Source organism: Dipteris shenzhenensis, chromosome 16 (assembly GCF_047967505.1).
Source record: "Dipteris shenzhenensis isolate YYH24624 ecotype China chromosome 16, Dip_SZ_1.0, whole genome shotgun sequence".
NCBI lineage: Eukaryota > Viridiplantae > Streptophyta > Polypodiopsida > Gleicheniales > Dipteridaceae > Dipteris > Dipteris shenzhenensis.
In genome coordinates this window covers 29,864,372-29,881,513 of record NC_141611.1, presented here as the reverse complement: position 1 = coordinate 29,881,513, position 17,142 = coordinate 29,864,372, and the positions used below count along the sequence as shown (strand labels likewise).

Below are 17,142 nucleotides of genomic sequence, written 5' to 3'. Positions count from 1 at the left end.
TGGGTTAAAGCATGTAACACGGCAGTTTACATCTTGAATCATAGCTACGCGAAGGCTATGAATGGGATGACTCCACTGCAAGCCTTTTTTGGCAAGAAACCTTCAAGTGCACATTTCAGAGTTTTTGGATGTGACTGTTTTGTGCATGTCCCTGATGCTACCAGGACCAAATGGGAACCGAAGAGCTTGAAGTGTATTTTCTTGGGCTATAGTGAAGAGGCAAAGGGTTACCGTCTCTATAACCCTGTTACCAAGAAGGTAATTGTAAGTTGTGATGCAGTCTTCTCAGAACAGCCGCATCAATTGGAGGAGGATGCTTCCTTCCCAGACAACTAGGACCAAGATATCCATCCAGTACAATCACCAATAGCAGACCGAATTCCCCCAATGGTGCTTGGGAGGATTCAAGACAAAGAAGATGAAGAAGAGCCTGCAGAACCACAATGGCAACGGCCATTCCCAAAGTGGGTAAAGCAACTTTTGGACGGTAGAGAACCTCCAGCCATTGAGGAGGAACCATCCGAACACCGCCGGTCCAAGAGATTAGAGGAGCAAAGAAGGGCGCAAGAAGACTTGGTCAACTATGCTTTGATGACAGAAGTGATCCGTGCTGATGAACCCAAGTGTCTTGAAGAGGCACAGGGCGATGATAGGTGGATGGAGGCTATGCAATCGGAGTATGGCTCCATAATGAAGAACAACACTTGGGACCTTGTGGATCGACCACCAAAATGCAAGGTAATCGGAACCAAGTGGGTGTACAAGACCAAGTACAAGTCCGACGGCATGTTGGATAAGTACAAGGCTCGGCTCATGGCAAAAGGATTTGCACAGGTACATGGTTTCGATTATCGAGATACTTTTGCTCCCACAGCTCAACTAACCACAATTCGTAGTGTTTTGGCTTTAGCTGCCTAGGGACGTTGGCTCGTGTTTCAAATGGATGTGAAATCTGCCTTTTTGAATGGAGATCTCAAGGAGGTGTACGTGGAACAACCACCATGTTTTGAGATTCCCGGTTCAGAAAGTAAAGTCTGCAAAGTGAAGAAGGCACTTTACGGGCTAAAACAGGCCCCACGAGCGTGGTACCAGTGAATTGATGCCTACTTTTTGCAAAACGGGTTCAAGAGGAGACCATCTGATGCAAATTTGTATATCTTCAAAGAAGGAGGCAGGTGTATGATCGTGGTCCTTTATGTGGACAACCTTGTCATAACAGGGAACCATGAAGAGAAGAAGCATTTGCTAGGAAGAGAGTTTGAAATGACAAACCTCAGATTGATGCATTTTTGTTTGGGGATTGAAGTTTGGCAGGAGACAAAACAGATCTTCATTTCACAGCTGAAGTATGCTGGAGAGATACTGAAGGCATTTGGCATGGATGAGTGCAAGACAATTGATACCCCTATGGAGGTTGACGCAAAGCTCTCAAACGAGGATTCATCACCACTGGTGAATGAACCGAAGTATACAAATCTTGTGGGCAGCTTGATTTACCTGTGCAACACATGACCGGACATTAATTTTGCGACTGGTGTACTAAGCAGGTTTTCCAATAAGCCTCGGGAGAACCATTTGAGGGCAGGGATGTGGGTCATCACCTATACCAAGGGCAACATCTTGACCGGATTCTGTGACTCGGATTGCGCAGGAGGAGACGTGGACAGCAGGAGGTCAGTGACAGGGTATTGTTTCTCACTTGGATCTGGAGTTGTGTCATGGGTCAGCAACAAGCAACCCATAGTTGCTCTTTCTTCTACCGAGGCCGAGTACAAATCTGCATGCTTTGCTTCTTGCGAGGCAGTGTGGTTGAGGAGGATTTTGGGGGACATGGGTGTAGTGTAGAACAAGCCTATGCAGTTATCATGTGACAATCAGAGTTGCATGGCGATTGCAAAGAACCCGGTGTTCCACGCTCGCACAAAACACATTGAGATTCAATATCACTTTGTACGCAAGCTCATCATGGATGGAGAGGTCGACTTGGTGTACTGTCCGTCTACAGAGAATGCTGCGGACATCTTCACGAAGGCTCTTGGAAGAGACTTGCTGGAGAGGCATCTTCATCGACTTGGCATTGGGCCGAAAAAGTAAGTTCACTTGCGGGTGGACATTGAGGGTGTAAAGATAGTGGAAGAGAAGGAAGGAGTCTCACTTGCGGCTTTCTCACATACACAATGGGGGAATACACACAAAGCTGGAGGCTGAAAACTATTTTCCTCTTCTTAGTTGTGAAAGCCAAAAGAACTCTAGTACAAAGAAATAGAAGAACCCTATATGTGGGTTTCAAACCAAACTCAGCTAACTAAGGTGGCATACTAACTAAGCCACGAACTAGAGTAGATAAGGATAGCTGTCATCCCCAGCTATTACTCATGGGCGGTGTACCAACCGCATCTGCAACTAACAAGTCGATGACATAAATGCACAACGGTCACCCTGGCATATCACGAGTGGAGCTCGATACCTTAACACTCCCCCTCGAGCTCAATCCCAATTCCTGCACACCAAGCAGGTCTCTGAACTTGCACAGCTTCTCTGCGCCCAATGCCTTTGTGAATAGTCAGCTACCTAATCCTCTGTGCTGACATAAACTAGATCAATAAGACCTAGTAAAACCTTCTCCCGCACATAGTGATAATGCACCTCAATGTCCTTTGTTCTAGCATGATAGACTGGGTTATTTGCCAAGTGTATACTGCTCATGTTGCCACAATAAATGATAACTGGCCCCTCTGTAGACTGATGCATATCATAGAGTAGCTTATGCAACCAAGCTACCTCACATGTAGCCATTGTTGCACCCCTGTGCTCAGCATCTGTGCTCGACAAGGCAATTGTAGGTTGTTTCTTGCTTCTCCAAGTGACTGCAGCACTCCCAAAAGAGAACACATATCCACTGGTAGATCGTCTATCAGAAATACTACCAGCCCAATCAGCATCAGTGTATCCATGCAACTGTATCTGAACCCCAGCCTCATAAAATAGTCCATACTGCAATGTGGACTTCACATACCTGAGTATGCATCTAGCCGCATCCAAATGCGGTTTCCTTGGAGCCTGCATAAAATGACTTACCAATCCAATAGCATAGCTCAAATTTGGCCTAGTAATAGTCATATAAATCAAACTTCCTACTATGCGTCTGTACATAGTAGGGTCTTCCAGAAGCTCACCTACATCTGTGCTCAGTTTCACATTCTGCTCCAAAGGAACTTGAGAGTGCTCTCAACGGAAGCAAGAATGGAAGAAGGAGAGAGAGAGACAGAGAGCCACACAAGTTTTGGTGGGTGCAGAACCACCCTAATCTTCTTTTTCATTCATTTATATATGTGTTTGAGTATTGTACATAACCGGGGTTAAGGCACAGTGACCTTTAACCCCCACAACCTCCCACTTAAAGGACAATGTGCCTTTAAGGGAGAACAACCAGTGAGCATACTATCCAATGCCCATCAATACACGACAATACTCAAACCGCTGACTAGGTAGACTCTTCGTCAGCATATCTGCAGGGTTATCATCTGTATGAACCTTGACAAGCTCTATGCGCTTGTCCTCAAGTACCTCCCTGATGAAATGATACCTGACCTCAATGTGTTTGGTCTTTGCATGAAAGACCGGATTCCGTGCTAGCTGAATAGCACTCATGGAATCACTATGCAATGTCGGTACACCTGTATGAATCCCCAAATCTCCCACTAGCCGATCAAGCCATATAGCCTCCTTGCAACCCTCTGTGACTGCAACATACTCAGCCTCTGTGGTAGACAAAGCAACACACTTCTGTGCATGAGACATCCACGACACTGCACCACCTGCAAAGGTGAACACATAACCAGAAGTGGATCTCCTACTATCCACATGCCCTGCATAGTCTGAATCTGTGTACCCAAGTACATGCATGTCTCCTTTACCAAAGCAAATGCACATCTCCTTGGTACCCTTCATGTACCTCATGATGCACTTAACTGCCTCCCAATGCCTCTTTCCTGGATTAGCCATATACCGGCTAACAACTCCCACTGCAAATGCAATGTCTGGTCTAGTAGCTATCATAGCATACATAAGACTCCCAACTGCTGATGCATAAGGAACCTTGGCCATCATGGCCCTCTCCTCATCTGATTTGGGACTATCTGTATGACTCAGTTTCACATATGGAGGCAATGGAGTACTCACTGTACTTTTGTAACATACTCTTTTTGTGAAAGCCAAAGGAGTTTCCTACTCCGATCACGCCTGATGCGCATACCAAGAATATGACCTGCAAATCCCAAATCCTTCATATCAAAGGCCTCATGCAACTTGGCCTTTAATGCATCTAGCTCATAAGTATTCTTGCTAGCCAATAGCATATCATCCACATATAGTGCCAGGATTATTAGGCTATTATCCTTAGCCCTTTTAGTGTAGAGGCAGTGATCAATTTCACTCCTTCTAAATCCCTGGGACCGAATGAAAGCATCAAACTTCTGATACCATTCTCTAGGTGCTTGCTTAAGACCATAGAGACTCTTCTTCAGCTTGCAAACTAAATGCTCTTTGCCCTTTTCTTCAAAGCCTTCCGGCTGCACCATGTAAATTTCCTCATGCAAATCCCCATGCAAGAAAGCTGTCTTGACATCCATTTGCATAAGCTCCATATCCTCTACTGCCACTAGTCCAAGCATGCATCTAAGTGTGGTCATCTTCACAACCGGAGAGAATATCTCATCAAAGTCCACACCCTTCTCTTGCTTGAACCCTTTAGCAACCAAACGGGCCTTGTACCTAGGCACATCATCACCTGTGACCTTCATTTTGTAGACCCATTTACATGGCAATGCTTTCTTTCCATGTGGCAAAGAAACCAAGTCCCAAGTCTTATTCTTCATAAGTGAACTCATCTCTGATTGCATAGCATACTCCCACTTGCGTTGATCCTCACGCATCCTAGCCTCTCTATAGCAAGAAGGCTCCCCGCAATCAGTAAGCATCACATAGTCTACCCCTGGAACAAACCTATCAGGCGGTCTAGACACTCTAGATGATCTTCTCAAGGGCATTTCAGCTTGCTGTCCCACTTGCATATCAGCCACATTTGGCTCATCATTTCCACCAATAGATGATCCATCATCTACCCTTGATTGTATACCTGTGGGAGTACTTGGTTGTACCATTTCTTGCACATTTGGTGCATGGACAGCTTGCTGTCTATCAACATAGGCAGGTGGATTCACATCCTGGAAAGTGATTCTCCTCATTTCCACATCCCTCATGGGTGCCTTATGCATCTTCTTCTCATTGAAGACCACATCATGGCTGCGTATGATCTTCTTTGCTTCTGGATCCCAGAGACGATAGCCGATCTCTCCACTTTCACCATAACCTAGAAAGATGCATTTCCTAGACTTAGGATCTAGCTTCTTTCGAAGCTCTTTTGGCACATGTGCATATGCCTCACACCCAAATATACGCAAATGAGAGTAAGAGGGCTTCTTGCCACTCCATGCCTCTTCAGGAATACCACCATCCAAACTCTTACTAGGTGATCTATTGATCACATGCACTGCAGTCTTCATTGCCTCAGCCCAAAAACCACCAGAAAGACTTGCATTGGAAAGCATGCATTGCATCCTTTCTTGAATGGTACGATTCATCTTTTCTGCAACTGGATTTTGCTCTGGAGTATGAGGGGATGTGAGCTCCCTCTTAATCCCACGTGTATCACAGAAATGCTGAAAGTCATGAGAGAGATACTCTCCACCATTGTCAGTCCGTAGGCATTTAAGCGTTCTACCTGACTGATTTTCAACCAAGGCCAACCATTTCTGAAATACTTGGAACACATCACTCTTCCGAGCTATAGCATAAGCCCACACTTTCCTAGTTGCATCATCAATGAATGTCACATAGTATTTAGCCCCGCCTAATGACCGTGTAGGCATGGGACCGCATACATCTGAATGCACCAAATCAAGCTTTTCAAACTCTTTCTTTCCCCTTCTTTTATGGGCTGATTTAGTCTGCTTCCCATAGAGACAATGCTCACAAAATTCAAAATCAGAGAAACTCAAATGCGGTACATAACCCAAACGGCATAAGAGTTTCATTCCATTTTGGCTCATGTGCCCCAACCTGCAATGCCACAAAGAAGTGCTTGGCTGCTCGGTTATTGCAACAACATGATCAAATACCCCTGATACATGTAGGGGATACAAAGTCCCACACTTGGCACCCCTCGCCAAAAGCATAGAGCCCTTTTGAATTTTCCAACTGTGAAAGCCAAAAGTGGTGTGAAAACCAGCATCATCTAGTTGACCCACTGAAATAAGACTCTTGGTCAACTTAGGCACATGTCTCACATGTTTCAAAACAAATGCAGACCCATTTGCAAAAGAAAACTTTATGTCACCTGCTCCCACTATGTCACATGCATAGTCATTTCCAAGATGCACACAACCTGTCTTTCCACCATCATAAGTGGAGAACCATTCCCTATGGGGAGTAACATGGAATGAAGCACCAGAATCCAAAATCCAATCCTGGGAATATGCATCATCTGAAGTGGTAAGCAACTCTGCAAATAAACTAGACATGAAGAGAACATCATTGTCACTATCACGTGTGACTGCATTGATCTCCTCGATCTTCACTTTTCCTTTGTCCTCCCTTGGACTCTCTTCCTTTTGATTTGCACCCCAATTTGCATTCTTTTTCTTATCCTTTTGCTCTCTTTTCAGCTTGTAGCAATCCTTTTTCATATGGCCCTTCTTGCCACAATGGTAACACTCAGTGTTCCGTGCCCTGGATTTGCTACGAGACTTCCCTCTTTCTTGGGACTTTCCCCTGAACTGTGATCTGCCCCTTTGCACATTTAAGGCTGCATCCTGCTTGTTGCCATCCATAGACTTCCGTCTAATCTCCTCGGCCAACAAGCTACCCACAACATCATCAAATTTCAGTACTCCACCAGGTGCAGAGTTACTGACAGCTGTACGGAAGGTATCCCATGAGGATGGCAATGAACATAAGAGAAATATTGCCTTAGTCTCCGCATCAAAATTCATTTTCTGAGCCTGAAGCTGGCTGAAAATAATATTGAATTCATTCAAATGAGAAGCAATGGAGACCCCTTCCTTCATCTGCAGCTCAAACAACCTCTTCATGAGGTAAACTTTATTAGAGGCAGTTTCCTTCTCATAAGTGGCACACAGTTTCTTCCACAAATCTTCAGTAGTCTGCTCATTTACTACTGTGAAATAAACTGACTCTGCAAGATGAAGTCTAATAGTAGACTTTGCTAATGCATCCAACTCATTCCAATCATCCTCAGACATATTTGCAGGCTTAGCTTCAATCCCTGCCAAGGGTTTAATCTGCTTCTTTTGAATAAGCACATCCCTTATTTGTTCTTTCCACAAAGAAAAGTTTGTCCCATCAAACTTTTTAATGCTGAAAAACTCCTTTTCAGGCATGGAAGAGGATGCCATGATGCAAATAAAGCAAAATCCCAAATGCTAGTGCCTGCAAGAGAGAATCACACCAAATACCAGGTGCACCCAAATGTGTATGCCACAATAGAGTGAAATATCACCAAAACTCAAAACTCAAAGCATCTGACTCATGTGCATATACTATGCATCCATATGAGCAAATCTGGCCCAAAAGAAAATGCCAATAAGTGCCAAATGACTCAAGCATAAACACTGTCCACTGGCATATGCATCAATAATGTCTCATCCAAGAGAGCATAGCACTATCAGTGCATCACCTGCAATGTTTCAAAGCTGTCCCTCAGCATAAAATAGCATCCATGTGCAAAGCGTCCATAAAAATAGCATCCCACAAGGCAATTTGGGCCTATCAGCGCATCCAACAAGGACCGCAATGCATCCAAATGGCCTATAAATCATCCACTGCAACCCAATGCATACCACGAATGAGCGCACACTGCTCAAACTGCAACCAGAGTGATCTGCATAAGGTATGCTCAAAAAATCATAGTCCCACGGTAATGAGCGCTACTGAAAATAGAACCTGAGATGCTTCAAAACATGGGCGCCATTGCATAATCGGACTCAGCAAGAAAATCTGCAAATATCTCTCTTCTGCCAGAACTCCAAAATCCCAACCGATGAGTGAGAAATGGGAGTCAACACTTATCCACTGCCATGTGGCATAAATCTAAGGTTTCAAAACCTTAGTATGAAAAATACATAACAGAGAGACGAAATCGAATACACAGAGATTTATAACTCTGAAAATCCTCCACCGAATCACGCAAGAACTGATAGGTAGGGGTTTTTGGGCGTCCGGAACGCAATGGGATAGACGGTTTTGGAAACCGTGGTCTCAATCACTGGGTCCAACACACGGACTGAAAAACGTTTTTGGAAACAGAGCTATCTGTAAACTCTACCGGAGTGCGAATGATGAGCAACATAGAAGTTTTAGGACCTCCTGAGTCCACCGGAACTGACAGATCTGCAAATGGTTACTCCAAACTTGAGTTCCAACACCCGGGCAAAAAACGCAGGAACTGACACAGTGAGTTAGAAATCCAATGAAATGATCCCAGATTCAAGAATGAAGGTGTTTCCAAGCTCCTGAAGTAATGTGGATACCAAAAGCAAGCAATAGTTGCCTCTACAAGTCAATATGGAGTCTCTGTCATCGAACGGAACAGGGAAAAGCTCAAAAAACGACTTTTTTTTTTGAAAGCTCTTAACAGGCTCTCAAAACCACTTCGTAAAGCCAAAGTGACTTTTCCAAAGGTTCCTCCAAGGTCTCTGCACACTCGGATGCAAGTAAAGTCACCCACAAAGCTTCCCACAAAGCTTCTCCTTCCTCCCACAGAGCTGCTGAGCTTCCAAGCATTCACGCACGCTCAGCTAGATCACTCGGGCTCTGATACCAGTTGAGAGTGCTCTCAATGGAAGCAAGAATGGAAGAAGGAGAGAGAGAGACAGAGAGCCACACAAGTTTTGCTGGGTGCAGAACCACTCTAATCTTCTTTTTCATTCATTTATATATGTGTTTGAGTATTGTACATAACCGAGGTTAAGGCACAGTGACCTTTAACCCCCACAGAACTGAAATAGGCTTACAGCCTGTCATCCCATATTTGGACAGCATGTCCAATCCATACTGCCTCTGCAAGAGCTGTATCCCACTTGGTGATCTAATCACCTCAATGCCCAAGAAATAACGCAGCTCTCCCAAATCCTTCATCTCAAACTTCTGCTTCAATAGCATTTTCACATGAAGGATATCTTCATCACTATCACCTATGATGATCAAATCATCAACATAGATGACAAGCAGCATAATACCTTTCTCTGTTTTTCTCACATAAAGTGAGAAATCTGCCTTGGAAATCTGAAAGCCAATAGTGACAAGATACTGTCCTATCTTGTCAGACCATGCTCCAGGTGCTTGCTTCAAGCCATACAAGGCTTTCTTCAACCTGCAAACAAACTTAGGATGAACAACATGAACATAACCTGGTGGCTGCTCCATAAAGACCTCTTCTTGCAAATCACCATGCAAGAAGGCATTCTTTACATCCATCTGATGTAAAGACCATCGCTTTGATGCAGCCATAGAAATGACTGCTCTTACAGTTGCCATCCTTGCAACCGGACTGAATGTTTCTTCATAATCAATGCCATATGTCTGTGCATACCCCTTGACAACTAATCTTGCCTTGTATCTATTCATAGAACCATCTGCATTGTGCTTCACCTTATAAACCCACTTACAGCCAATTGCATTCTTATCTTTAGGCAAAGGCACCAATTCCCATGTAGCAATTGCTTCCAAGGCATCCATTTCTTCATCCATGGCTTTCTCCCATTTTTCTTTTCCCATGGCTTGCTCAAAAGAAGTGGGTTCTGGTTCTTGTATCACTTTGACCATATAGGCATAGTGAATGGCTGTAAATCCATCATATTTCAACCTATCCATAGGATATCTAGCTCTGGTAGACCTGTGCAAAATAGGCTCACTTCCAGGTGCTCTCAAAACATCCCTGGTCTTCCTTACTCCAGGTGTAACAACAGAAGGAATACCCAACTCATCATCAATGCTCTGTTCTGAGCCATTGGATTCACCATCCACATAAGAGTGACCTGCATTCACATCAAACATGGGCTGATCTGCCTTCTCTTTTCCTTTTCGTTATACCTACGTACCACTAACTAAATTGCTTTGAGGAGATTCTCCTGATCTCAATCTGCCTATCCATGGCGAAGTATGTGAACCACTGCTAGAGGACACTACACGTCCACTAATATTTGGTGATTGTTGCTGTGAATTCTGTGCAGCATTACCATTTTGTGCATCTATATCATCAATCACATTTACTGGTTTATACCAGCTGCTCATCTCATCAAAAATGACATCTTTGCTCACTGTAAACTTACGAGTAGAAGGGTTATAGCATCTATACTCTTTCTACTACAAAGAATAACCAATAAAGATGCACTTCTCAGCTTTTGGATCCAACTTGGACCTCAACTCATCTGGCACATGAACATAGGCAATGCAACCAAAAATTTTCAAATGAGAAATATCTGGTTTCCTACCAGTATACATCTCCTCTGGCATCATGCCATGTATTGCTGTAGTGGGAGTCCTGTTCATTATGTAAACTATAGTAGCAACTGCTTCAGTCCAATAATAATCTAGAAGATGTTTTTCATTTAGCATGGCCCGAGATACCTCTCCAATATGCCTATTTTTCCTTTCTGCAAGTCCATTTTGCTGTGGGGTATGACTACATGAATATTGTTGCTTTATGCCATGCTCCTGCAGGAACCTTGCAAACTCATTTGAGAGGTACTCTCCCCCTCCATCTGACCTTAGGCATTTTATTTGCAGGCCTGTTTCTTTTTCAGCCATAGCTTTAAAAGCTTTGAAATGCCCAAACACTTCACTTTTCTTTTTCATAAAATGCACCCAAACTTTTCTGCTGTAGTCATCAATAAAAGTGACAAAATAATGACAGCCTCCAATAGATGCAGCTTTAGTAGTCCACACATCAGAGTGGATTAATTCCAATGGCTTCTTACTCTCTTGAACATGCCTAGGAAATGGTTTTCTTGCCTGTTTTCCAAATTGACAGGCTTCACATACCTTATGCATTTCTGCAACCTTGAATTTAGGCAATCCTGCAACATTATTTTGGGCCTGATTGATTGAAGTCACTGTACATTAACATGACCAATGCGTTTATGCCAGATATCAATATCTGCAACTACACCGGTCCCATGTGCAAACATTGCTGCACTTAATTCAGGCATGTGCGCATCCAACGTAAACATCCTGCCCTTCTTCTTTCCTTTTGCTATCAAGCGATTGTTATTTTTCATATCCTCAACAAAGCATCCATGAGGATTAAATCTGACCTACAAGCCTTGCTCAACCATTTGACCTACAGAAACTAGGTTCTTGGTGATGTTTGGGACATGAAATACATCAGACAGGTATTTCTTTTTCCCATCCTACATAGACAAAGGAATTTTACCAATCTGCACAATAGGATGTGCAGTATCATCACCAGTCTCCACAAATCCTGGTCTTTCCATTTTCCTTGCATCCTGCATCCATTCTACATGACCTGTCATGTGGTTTGATGCACCTGAGTCAACATACCACACCTCATTGCTTTCTTCTACACTTGTCACAGAATTGGTCATGTGCCGCACCATAAACAGATGCTCATTTCTGTCATCACCCTGTCTACTAGAAGATGCATAATTCCCTTGCTACAATTTTCCATTCATGATGTCATTTTGCTTTTTGTAGCAGTCTTTAGCCATATGACCCATTTTACCACAATAGTAGCATTCAACATTGCTGTTTGCATTTTGACCTCTCTTCCATCCACCACGGCCTCTTTGGCTCCCCTTGCCTCTAGAGTTACCACGTCCTCCTCCATAGGACTAGTTTTCTTGAGTTTGCTGCATATTCTGATTTCTACCACAGCCTCCAGATCGGCCTCCTCTACCTCTGCCTCTACCTCTTCCAGCATTTGAGTAGAAGACAGTTTCTTTTGAAGTTTCTCCTGAAGAAGATGCACCACCATTTCTCTACTCTTTGGAAATTAGAAGAGCAAACAACTCCTCAAACCAAGAAATTTTTCACGGACGGAAATGGATGTCCGAAACTGTGCATAATCCTTTCCCAGACCATTCAAGGTCACAGAAACCAAATCATCATCTTCCACTGGCGACCCAATGGAAGCAAGTGCATCTGCAATTTTCTTCACCTTCATGTGGTAGTCATTGATGCTCATATTTTCTCTCTGCACATTGTGTAACTCCTGCTTGAGCTGCATTTTCTTGTCTTGCATATTTGTGCTGTACATTTTTGCCAAAGTATCCCATGCCTCCTTTGGCGTACTTGCATCCTGAATATGCACAATCATAGAATCTGAAATACTGATAGACAGCCAGTACATAACTTTTTTGGCTCTCTCATGCCATACTTTAAATGCCTGCGTTTCTTGTTGATTGGGAACATTAGGAAGAACTGGTTCTTCTTCATTTCCTATAATGAACTCCCAATAGCCTTTTCGCATAAGGAAATTCGTCATTCTAAACTTCCATGCTTGGAAGTTGTTCTTGTCAAGCTTTTCAGTGACAATCTGTGAAAGAGAATCAGACGCCATTATAGAACACTACGAAAAATTTTGTCACTCCAGAAAACACAGCTTCTGCCTCACACAGGCAAATCTGCAAAACTGACAAAAGTGGTATTTGACCACACAGTCATTTCCTAGTGATGATTTTGCATCAACAGGAAATAAGGATGATTTTGTAACTCCCAGTATCTCTGCGCACATGCATACGATGCAATTTCTGTGGCAACTTTTCACCGACCTGCAGAGCAGTGGTCGCACAGCAACAACAGGGCCTTTTTCTCAGTGCATGCGGAAATCTTCCGCCACCAAAACGGGCCCTGAAATGGCCTCGAATCAGAAAAATAAAGTCACACCAAAATAGGCCCCGAAATGGCCCGCAGCATATATTGCCCTCTCGCCATACCGCAAAGGGTGTCTCAATCTGAGACAATGCACTCTTGCACTTTCTGGTTGTGCTACCTGCAGAGATTTGCTCCCAAACTTGAAGAAGGAAAGCAACACTGGTCCTCTTACCAGGACACCGTGAACTTGGTTTGCTTTCTTGAGCTCCTTACCATGAACTAGGCTCTGATACCATGTAAAGATAGTGGGAGAGAAGGAAGGAGTCTCACTTGCGGCTTTCTCACATACACAATGGGGGAATACACACAAAGGTGGAGGCTGAAAACTGTTTTCCTCTTCTTAGTTGTGAAAGCCAAAAGAACTCTAGTACAAAGAAATAGAAGAACCCTATATGTGGGTCTCAAACCAAACTCAGATAACTAAGGTGGCATACTAACTGAGCCACGAACTAGAGTAGATAAGGATAGCTGTCATCTAGCTATTATTCATGGGCAGTGTACCAACCGCATCTATAGCTAACAAGTCGATGACATAAATGTACGACGGTCACCCTGGCATATCACGAGTGGAGCTCAATATCTCAACAGAGGGGAGGTGTTAGATATCAATGCTCCACTCTCGTGTAACTACATGGGAACCACCAGTTAACTCTACTTGTAAGCCCCCCATATGATGAGAAGGCATTTGAGTAGCTCGGTTATCCGGTAGGTCTTGGGGTTTGGACACCAGATGGGGGCCATGTCTGGCTTGATGGCTGGACGGCTTCAGATACAGTTGGCACACTGCCAACTAGGCTACATGCAAGTGCGGGAAGGCATCCCTTGACTAACCGCACTAAGGGTAGACGGATCAATTCTCGAGGAAACCCACTCTCGGGTTGTGGGGCCCGTTTGGAGCCTCAGATGATCCCGGATGGCTCTGGGTAGAATGCAGACTGTAGGTTAGTTGCTTTGTTTTGCGCACCGATTCTATCGTATGGTCAGTGGCCTATTTTGGTACCGACCGTTTTGGGCAGATTGGGTCGGTCACCCAATTGAGCCTAACTGACTACGACTGGTGGCTATATAAGAGCAAGCCCGTGAAGCCCATTTCATTACTAGCTATAGCAACCCTGATTCCTTAGCATCCAGCCTCCATCTTCTACTGTTTCCAGCACACCATCAAAGCTTCTTTCACAAGAGCGCATGGTTGGGAGGCAGCGCCATCTATTGTATCAATTCTACAATAATCAAATTTTTTGATTCTCCATACTATCTTGTTTTCTCTCTTGCATACAAGATCTTGTTATCTGTTGAGCACAGACGTTGTATTATTTTCTTACACATCTCTCCTTCACAACAATTTGCTCCGGTGTTGGAAAGCATCAGAAGAAAGCTCCTTTTCTGGAGCTCAGCCATACTTGACTTGGCCTCCATGGTGGTGGTGGTTAACCAGGTTCTTCTAGCCACAGCATGGTTTGTATGCTCTTGTTGGTGCCACTCTAGGGATTGTATCACTCAGCCTAAGAGGCCTATACAAAACTTTTTATGGAGTGGTCTAGATGGCACAACTGATGTTACAGCCAGGGTGGCTTGGGAGACCTTGATTCTTCCTACAAGAGAAGGGGGTTTGAATACCATCGACCCAGACCTATAGTGTAGAGCTTTACTCTGCAAGTTCGTTGTGAGAGGGCTTATGCCATGGCAAGAGCCTTGGAAGGATTTTTTTATCAGATGCATACAGTCTCGCATGCCCACTTTAGGACAGGATTGGACACATAGTACTAGATGGGTTTTCACCACAGCCCACCGCAGGTCTCCCTCTTCCCCTCTTATGGTTGCTATCCTGAAAGCATGGGCCAGTTTGAGGAGTACTCTTTGCAAGATTCTGCCATCCACCTGTGAAGAGATTGAAAGGTAGCCTATCATGTGGAATGATAGGACTTTGGATGAGCTTGGCAGACCACTTGGAGCTTCTCCAGATGCACTGAGGCTTTGGAGGGTTCTCAGGTTCACCCTTCTCAGATCTTGGTCAGTACTTGGATAGATACGATACACACTCTAATGGCCATTTGGGCGACCATGCAGGGATCATCTCAAGTAGCCTCCTCTAGGAGAGTTACTTTTCTCAGAGATTGGAGAGACTCTCCCTTCTTTGCTAAGACTTCTATAGGGTTGAGATGGCATTTTCAGCCTCAGCCTTGGTTTCTTTCTACCTCATTCCTCTGAGGTGTTTTTTATTACATGCTTAGCATGGTGTATTTTTGCACAGAGCTTGCTCTAGCGGGTTTCTTTCTTACTTAATAGAAGTCTTTTTTTTGGGGAAAAAAAAATATATGAATTCTGTAAGTTTTTAGTTTTTGATATGCAAAATATAGCTTTTTCCAAAAAAATTATAATTTTAATGAATTTTTTAGGGAATCTTAAAACGGGTACCAATGTTACATACCTGAAATAGATGTTACACTATTATGGTATCAAAACTCTTTTGACTTCCACTGAGGCATTGCAATCCATGTGCATGATAGAGATTGAGAGATTGAGAGTTCTCTTGAGTGTTCTCCGTGAGAGTCCACTTCCAATGAGAGATATTCATCCATTCTTTGGGAGAAAATTTTCGTTCAAAACTTAGATTTATAGGGAGAGTTCTATACATTGAGAGAGACATAGAGACAAGGATCTACATTATTAGAAGCTTAAGGTGGCTCCTCTGTGCACGTTAAGCTTAACATAGTGCTCCAAATCATTTGCTGTAATAATAGATCTGTTACTAGTGTGCCAATGTTTTGCACTATGGCTCTAACACCTCCCATGGTCCACGGGCTCCTACACAGCTACCTCCATCCTTCATGCCAATTGCACCATGGCCAACTTCATCAAGATTTGCACCATGCCAACTTCATCAAGACACAGTCTTCAATGCCATTAATGTCCACCTCTAACTAAGGTAGCGACTCATAGCTCCTACAATGCTCAACGGACGGACTCTGCAAGATGCATGCGAGGAAGAAGCTAGGAATGGATGGATTGTCCATTTGTGCATCCTAGCGAGATGGTTCGGAGGAGTACACGTCCATCACTGGCCAAGAATCCACTAGCCATACCAATTCATTGTCATCATTGTCTGAAGGTAGAAACTTTTACAATCCCGTGATCACATGAGTTAGAACCGAAGAGCCAACCATCAAGCCACTACTCGAGTTTTTGCTGCCGCCATAGTTACTACTACCATTTGGTATGCCATTCTGGGAACTTGGAGTGTGCCTACCATCTGATTGGCATCACGAGGTCCCTAGCTTCAGCAACACCCATGCACCTTCCCTAGAATCTCTACTCTCAATGCCTATCTACTGCAAACTTGCTCATAGACGATGATGACTCCTCTACAGTCTGGCTTGCTAAGTTTAACAAAGGCTCCTTCGACCAACATCTACTTGAACACATCTACTTGAACACCAACCGACCAAGCCTGGATCTACAACTTTAAGTGACCACATGCTTGAAACTTCCCTTATTATAGCACAACGAGCCATCGGAAACCATCTTTAATGGGATCAGCACGACTCCTCCACAGTGCCATAGAACGCCCATGATGGAAGTTTGTCAGAATCTCCTAGGATTTTGATAGAATCTTTTTTATCGCGATGCCCCTACAATGGACACGTGGTACTACACCAACCTTATCCTAAGCCCTATCTACACCTTGAGGCTAGGTCAAGAGACTGCCATGTGGTAGTCAAAGTCAAAGGCCATGTCATCTTATCCTGACACATCAACTTGCCACATCACCTCTACCATATCAACAGGCTTATCTTCCACATCATCCATCCACAACAGCACGGCCATGTCACCATGACATCTCACCTGACACATGCATCCATGTCATCACTGCCACCTCAATAGGCGCAGTCACCTGTGGACCCCTAAGTGCCACATTATCATTGAACACATTTGCACCCTTTTGTCCCTCCACCTAGATCAAGCCATATCTCTTCATCCATAAAGAATTTGAGGGTGCTCCAAAATGGAAAAATGCTTAATTTTTTGTGCTCTACATGCTCATTACATCATGCACACATTTTGGTGCAAGTATCACTCAATTTTGAGCCTCTCCAAAAAATCCACTTCCTTCATGCACATTAGCCTCTGCATCGACGCATCTGACCCAGCACATAAAAAGAACCAAATAAA

The 17,142-nt window shown here is 43.9% G+C and overlaps 1 pseudogene; it reads right to left on the bottom strand.

Annotated features, from left to right (window-relative positions):
• Positions 1-16,797, bottom strand: part of LOC147892810 (uncharacterized) — an 82,884-nt pseudogene extending 66,087 nt beyond the window's left edge.
• Between the last annotated feature and the right edge of the window lie 345 nt (positions 16,798-17,142).